Below are 8,165 nucleotides of genomic sequence, written 5' to 3' on the forward strand. Positions count from 1 at the left end.
TGCGCGGGAGAGAGCGGAGCACCATCAGCGCCGCCCGCAGCCACCCCGGGGACCCACCTGCCGGGCTTCGCGCAGCCCGCCAGCCACCCAGCCCGGCACCAGAGCGCCCTCCTGAGCGCAGCCTGCGCCCACCGAGCGCCCGGCGTCCAGCGAGCGCGCACTGCAAAAGAGCTCAGCCTGCACCCAGTGACGAGCCCCCTGCATCGCGAGGGAGCCCTCCCTGCGAACCCAGGAGAACAGCGAGCCCCCTGCGCCTTCTAGTACGGAGCTCCCAGGCCGCCCCCCCCCCCGGGAGCGCACCGTCAGCCCAGCGAGCGAGTCACGCTGCACCCCACTGCCCAGTCACCCCAAGCCCTGCCGCCCGTAGAGCCCCTGCCCAGCCCAGCGCTGTCCGGGTCCTGAAATCACCAGCCGCAGGAACCGCAGAGCCCCAGGCCAGGATCCCCCCTCTTCCCGCTGTCCCTCGGGCTCCCAGCTCACTGAGCCCGGTGTCCCTGGGCTGAGGGCAGCCGCTGCGGGCCGCACCTGCACCGGCTCCTAAGCCCCAGCACTGGGCAGGGCAGCCGGCCCAGACGCAGCATTTATAGGGCCAGCCGCCGCAGGACTCTTTATTTATGGAGAAACAGAGACACCCGGCTCCAGCCTGAACTAGGAGCCGCCTGCCCTCCCCCTTCTCCCCTTCGCAAGCCCTGCCCCGGACCCTGCTGCTTCCACTGGCATCCTCCCACTCCAGGGCACGGGGGATGGAGCGAGAGGCCTCAAGGACAAGCTGCTCACCGTGGGGAGCTCCCGGCCTGCGCTGCCAGCAGCCCACCCGGGACGTCCCGCATGCAGGGGAGGGGGAAGCTGAGGGGGTCGGGTTATTCCTATTAATGAATTAGCTGGGAAATGGGGAAACCTACACCTAGAAGGAGGGAGCTGTCTGCCTGTCTCTCTGTCTGTCTACTGCATCCTCTGTCTCCCCATCCGCACAGCCAGGGGGTGGCAGCTACTCCAGGGACTGCCTCTAGTAAGCAATTCCCTTCGACATGTCCCCAGTGTGTCCTTGTTCGCCCCTCGCCTACACTCACCTTCCCTTGCTGGGCAACGTAAGGGCTCCCGACCCGGTTGTTAGAGTCACTCATGCTGCATATACACAATGGGCTAAACACTGCCCCGTGGCTGCCAAAGTGGGCGGGGGGGGGGGGGGGGAACGGCTCGGTTAGCTCCCGGGGTCGCTCATCTTAAAAAACACCCCCTAGTCTATTTCCCCAGCTGTGGCGTTCCTGCCAAGTCCAGTGTTCAAGGCTTTAGGAATCTAGCAACTGCATAAGCGCTCGGTGCCGCCCACATACCAGGACCATTAGGGGTCTCGAGGTCAGCAAGCCGGTGGGTGTATCGCCCCGAGCAGATTAGCCCATACGCTGGTGTCAGCGGCACGCGCCAGCTGCCACAGAAGCCACATCAGCAGGAAGGAGCAGTGAATATAAACGTAGATCCAGTGCCCAGCTCAGAGCACTTGTGGAGCCAGAGCCCTGCTGCTGGGGGAGGAGAGGCATGGCGTGAACGGTGGCTGTACAGCCTAGGCAAGAGGGCTTATGCCAGCCGAAGCTGGGCCTGTATAGTCATAGTATTTAAGGTCAGAAGGGACCTCCAGATCAGCTGGTCTGACCTTCTGTATATCACAGGCCACCAACAAAACCCCGTAGCCTAGAGCCCTGTGGCGGGGAGGGAGGTAATGAGTTCATCTACAGTCCATATCTTGTGCTCTTCCCATGCTCCCATCCGCACTCCTGTCCCTGCACGCCTTCTCCGTGGTGCTGAGTATTGCCAGCCATACCAGCAGCTCCCTCATCTGCAGCCTGAGGCCCCGATTCAGCAAAGATTTTAAGCATGTGACTGAAGCAGTCAGCTTCCAAAGCGTGTGTCACATATCGCTAGGGACAATAACCACACACAAGAATCTGGATAACAGTCAATGCGATATAACTAAGGAGTCCTTTCCCTGGACACTTGCAGTAGAGTACTTAACTTTTTAAGGGGAAGTGGTCTGGTGAATTTGATACAGCTTCCAGAATGGAATAATGGACCGTGAAATACAGAATTGCAATTCGAGTCAGCTTAAAATTATTTACTAAAAGGATATAGGAACACCACGTGCGGTCAAAGACTTTCTGAGTAGACTTAGAAACCACTCATGATAAAAAATGAAGTAGAACGAAAACAGATTTAAAGGTTCACTTCAATAAGCTACCGCGGTCAAACACAATTATTAATCTTTTTAGGTGCTAGAATGAGGGCGATGCAGATTTAGTGATCACATAAAGCGTACTGGACTCCAGGTGAATTATTAAATGACGGTTATAGTAATAACGAGGAGTCGGGTGGCACCCTTTTTTACCCAGGAAAGCTTATGCTCAAATAAATCTTAGTCATTAAGGTGCTACCGGACTCCTCGTTGTTTTTGTGGCTACAGACTAACAGGGCTACCCCTCTGGTTATAGTTATAGGAACTGGAATAATCATTAAAAACAACACAGATTTCCTTAGTTTATACCATCCTACATAAGCTCAATTTTTGTCACTGTATGTTGTGTACGATCTCATCCAAATACCCACGAAACTGAGAGCGTCCTTTGATATCTACGTAACTGGGATCTCAGCAGAGGATGGTATCAAAGTCACTGATTTAGTCAAAAGAAAAGGAGGACTTGTGGCACCTTAGAGACTAACCAATTTATTTGAACATAAGCTTTCCTGAGCTACAGCTCACTTCATCGGATGCATCGGATGAAGTGAGCTGTAGCTCAGGAAAGCTTATGCTCAAATAAATTGGTTAGTCTCTAAGGTGCCACAAGTACTCCTTTTCTTTTTGAGAATACAGACGAACAGGGCTGTTACTCTGAAACCTGATTTAGTTAAGGATGTCCTGTAACACTGGAAGAAGTTTGGAGAAGAATCGGGAAGACTCATCTGAGCTAACATTAATTAGGGCCAAAATCATAGGGAGACTAATTCAGCCCTGATCCACAGCCCAAGCAACCCCAGGGATTTCGCGGAAATGTGCATGAGGTATAAACCAGGAATTAATTTAGCCCTGATTGTCCACGGTGTTCAAACATCTTGAGGAGATGCTCTGAACTTTGCAGGATCGCACATTGAAGGGACAGTGAGACTGAGGACAGTAGATGTGAAAAATAAAACCCCACCTGTGTTGCAAATAAAAGTATTTGAAAAAAATGAGTTGAGGAATGAAAAATACAAAACAAAAAACGCCACCCTAATTCAAAATGATCCTCTCCCCCTCCCCCAGACTGAGGTAGGCGAATATGGAGGAGGTGAATGATGAAACCTGGCACAAGTGAGGACCTTCCTTCCTTCCTCCGCTTCACAGAGCACCTTCTATCAAGCGTGGCACCTACCGCTGGCAGCTGGGAGGGGGGTTTCGTTTGTTACTTGAAACCTACATCACTTCCCTTTCAAACCCTCTTCTTTATTTTTTTTTGTTTAACTTTCCGTTACTGTTCCTTAGTTAGAAGATTGTTAGGTTCTCGTTCGGTTTGTTAACGCCTAGTGACTAAGTTATGGGTAATGAAACAAAAGGGATACAAGTGGTAAAAGTGGTACGTGTGCACTGGAAAGGGATTCCTTTCATACGGCATTTCTAATCATTCAGCGCTTAGTCCTGTCTCTTAGATGCAGCTCTGCACTGGGAGTGGCGCCGAGTGGCACTACCCCAGGGAAGTTTAGGAACGGAGTGTTAGATCAAGATACATCCTCCCCCCCCCCCCGCGCCAATGCTTTGCACTTTGTGATACGCCTTCACAGTATTTTGAACATAGGGCCACACATTTCCTGGCTGCTGCTTGGGTCCCTGGTGGGAAAAGTAAAAAAAAAAAAAAAAAAAAAAAGCCTCCCCTGTTTTAGTGACCCTCATGCTGGAGCTCTGCACAGTGGCAGGTGATAGGGATTTACCGGCCCTGCCTAGCACCCAGGGGTGCACGTCACTCCTAACGGGATGGGAAAGACGCAGGGTCATGTTCCCCCCAGCACGGGTTAGCGGAGCTGAAAGGAGACAAAGGGGGGAACTCATGGAGTTCCCCTAAAGGCTAGGACCCTTGCATGCCAGGGAATTCCTGGAGTTAGCTCTCCCTGTCCCTCAACTTATTACCCGGTTTCTCCAGCTGTGGAGTTCCTGCCAAGTCTAACGTTCAAGACTTTGAGAAGCTAGTGTGTGAATAAGCCAGGGGTGGCCAACCTGTGGCTCCGATCCATATGTGGCTCTTCAGAAGTTAATATGCGGCTCCTTGTATAGGCACCGACTCTGGGTCTGGAGCTATAGGTGCCAACGTTCCAATGTGCAGGGGGGGTGCTCACTGCTAGACCCCCTGGCTCTGCCAGAGGCCCTGCTCCGACTCCATCCCTTCCCACCCCCTCCCCTGAGCCGGCCATGCCCTGGCTCCTCCCCCAGCAGAGCCTCCTGCAGGGCAGGAAACAGCTGACTGGGAGGTGCAGGGAGGGAGACGCTGATCAGCGGGTCTGGTGGTGGGCGGGAGAGGCTGGGAGCCCGGGAGCTGATGGTATGTTACAGTGGCTCTTTGGGAATGTACATTGGTAAATTTTGGCTCCTTCTCAGGCTCAGGTTGGCCACCCCTGGTATAAGAGCTTGGTGCTGCTAACACACCAGGACCATTAGGGGAGTGGAGGTGAGCAAGCCAGTGGGTTTGGGGGTGTATACTCCTGGAACTCCCAGGCATGCAGAGACACCAGCCTTTGGGTGGGAGCAATGTGTCATCCCCCTCCTTTGTGTCCATTCAGTTCCGCTAAAAAGTGCACGCAGGAGGGAGCAACATAACCCTGCCTCTTTTCTGTCCCTTTGGGAGTGACATGCACCAGTGGAGGGGGCAGTAAGTCCCTACCACCTGCCATTGTGCAAGGCTCCAGCATGAGGGACACAAAAGCAGGGGAAGCTTTTTTTCCCTCCTTTTCCCATCACACACCCATGCAGCCATCAGTAAATGTTTGGCCCTATGTTCAAAACGCTTTGATGGTGTAACAGAGTTCTTACGTATTATTAGAGCAGAATCTATCTTGCCCACTTTGGACTCAAATTTTCCCAGAGTGATTTCTGTTAACATGCACAGGGTTAAACTGATTGCTAAATCTGAGATCAGGAAGCAATTTTGACTCAATCCATGTCAGCATGTACTAGTTTAACTATAAAGTACCGAACAGAGAATCTGTGAGGAGCATCTGAGCTTCTCACATGATCAAGACCTTGCAAATATTTGTCAATTTGGGTTCTTCCATTCTTTGTCTACATTGCTAAATTGGGACTTTAATTTTGAATATAACTAATATTTCTACTGATGGCCACAGTCCTGCAGGCTATAGGTATTGTGAGATAACCGAACAGAGTACTTTTTCCCCAAAGTGCAAAAAAACCCGATGTGAAGCAGTTGTAAAATGTTTTTTAAAAATAAGATTTAGCAAACACTGGCATTTGTAAACCTGCTATAATATTTGTAATGTGCTTTTAACCCTCTTTCCAAATAAGCGTGGTTATATTTTGAAAGCATGGAAAATTGCTTTAACTTTATGTAGACAAATAATATGGCAAGTGTGGAACACTTGAGTTCAAAGGTTAATAAGCATCAGATGTAATATGAAAACAAATACTTGTGAGCAATGCTTAATGAGCAAAGAACAGCTAGACTCAGTCGGACCAATGGTCCAGCTACCCCAGTATGGGATCTCTAACAGCAGCCAATGCCAGATACTTCAACAGGAATGAACAGAACTGAACTGATCCATCCCTTGTCCAGTCCCAGCCTCTGGCAGTTGGAGGTTCCGCGATAGCTGGATCAGGGGTTCACCCCTGAGCATCTTGGCTAATAGCCATTGATGGCCCTATTCTCCATGAATTGACCTAATTCCTTTTTGAACCCAGTTGTCACAATGACTTAACATGAAGGCTGGAATCTAACAGATCTGACTGTCATGCATTTTGATAAAGTACCATTAATGGAATATCTTTAAGACAGAAACAAGAGATGGAGGCAAAGTAGAGAGTCTGAAAATTAGGGGTTGCTTAAAATCTGCATTTACTGAAACACGTTCCCTATACTGATAAGTATGGCTACTGTCCTGTTCTCCTCCAGTTCTTTTCAAGACTGGCTTCTACAAGTATTCCTATGTCAGCCAGTATATAATTGCTAGGCTGAGGGGCAAGTTTATGTAATTATAAAACTTTTAAAGAGAATGATTTACAGCCAGTATGTGTCTGTATATAAAATTGGACATACAATGGTCCCACTCTCCTCTTCACCTTAAACAAATGATATTCTAAGAATTCTAACCTAAATGGTAGTGCAGAGTTGCTCTCCATTGTTAATCTAAATTACAGTTGCATTTCACTGCAAGAGTACTTTATTCCTTTCTATAGCATGTCAAAACTTTGGGATCCTTCACAATGCTAGGTACTATTTCAGGTGGAGCAGACAGGGAACTTTAGCTACTTATTTTTCTAACACTTCCATAAGCACCAGTTTTCAGTTCCTTATGTTTTTGCCAAACTTTTAAAATATTTTAAATCTGGGTGTCTGCTTTAGGCGTTTTTTTAATTTCAGCTGTTTTTGTTCAGTTGTTTCTGAAAATGAGAGTAGGGAAAAATAGGTACTGTACACGGGCAACGGTAAATTCTGGTATTTTCAAACTGTTAGGTACTTGATTTTATACTTTTAAGGTTCTTTGAAACGTAGGTTTTTGTATGTTAATATTAAGGTTGTGTCCAAGCCATATTTACTGTATAGACAAGCTGATAACATAAAAGCATTTAGTTGGAGCCATAAAAGTTTTAGGCTCTAATCCTAAAAGTTGAGCTGCATTGATTGACCGTTGTGGCTGCACAGAGCCCCAATTCCCTCTAGATTATCTTGCAAGATTGGGGCCTTACTTTCTAAAATTTTATCAGAAAAAACACTCAACAAACAAAGAAATCTGATGAGGTTCAACAAGGACAAGTGCAGTGTCCTGCACTTAGGACGGAAGAATCCCAGGCACCGCTACAGACTAGGGACTGAATGGCTAGGCAGCAGTTCTGCAGAAAAGGACCTAGGGGTTACAGTGGACGAGAAGCTGGATATGAGTCAAAAGTGTGTCCTTGTAGCAAGAAGGCCAATGGCATTTTGGGATGTATAAGTAGGGGCATTGCCAGCAGATCGAGGGATGTGATCGTTCCCCTCTATTCGACATTGGTGAGGCCTCATCTGGAGTACCGATTCCAGTTTTGGGCCCCACATTAGAAGAAAGATGTGGAAAAATTGGAAAACATCCAGCGGAGGGCAACAAAAATGATTAGGGGACTGGAACACATGACTTATGAGGAGAGGCTGAGGGAACTGGGATTATTTAGTCTGCGGAAGAGAAGAATGAGGGGGGGATTTGAAAGCTGCTTTCAACTACCTCTTTGGAACCACCTTTCAGGATGGATCTAGACTATTCTCAGTGGTAGCGGATGACAGGACAAGGAGTAATGTTCTCAAGTTGCAGTGGGGGAGATTTAGGTTGGATATTAGGAAAAACTTTTTCACTAGGAGGGTGGTGAAACACTGGAATGCGTTACCTAGGGAAGTGGTGGAATCTCCTTCATTACAAGTTTTTAAGGTCAGGCTTGACAAAGCCCTGGCTGGGATGATTTAGTTGGGGAATGGTCCTGTTCTGAGCAGGGGGTTGGACTAGATGACCTCCTGAGGTCCCTTCCAACCCTGATATTCTATGATTCTAGGATATATTTTCATTTTTTGCCTGAATTTCAAAAAATGTTTTAAATTTCTATATAGAAAAAAAATTCCTCCCACCCCCCCAAACATATGCCACTAACTTCCCTGCTAGGCTGAATAACTTTGCTGAGCACATACTTTCTTGTATGACATGTTGTGTTCAGATGGTCTGTTCTGAACTTTTGGATTAACATTCATTTTTGAACCCTCCGGTCTGTATTAATTTAAAAACACTATTATCAGCATCAAACATACATATTTATTGGACAAGGCACGTGAAATAGTAATGTTATGAAAATGTTGTTTTGTTCTTCATGTGGGTAATTATAAACTCTGATTTTCAGGTTTTAATAGAGACAGTTTATCAGATAAAATGGACATTTTCCACAAACACACTGAAACTCA

Source organism: Eretmochelys imbricata, chromosome 1, assembly GCF_965152235.1.
Source record: "Eretmochelys imbricata isolate rEreImb1 chromosome 1, rEreImb1.hap1, whole genome shotgun sequence".
NCBI classification, from domain to species: domain Eukaryota; kingdom Metazoa; phylum Chordata; order Testudines; family Cheloniidae; genus Eretmochelys; species Eretmochelys imbricata.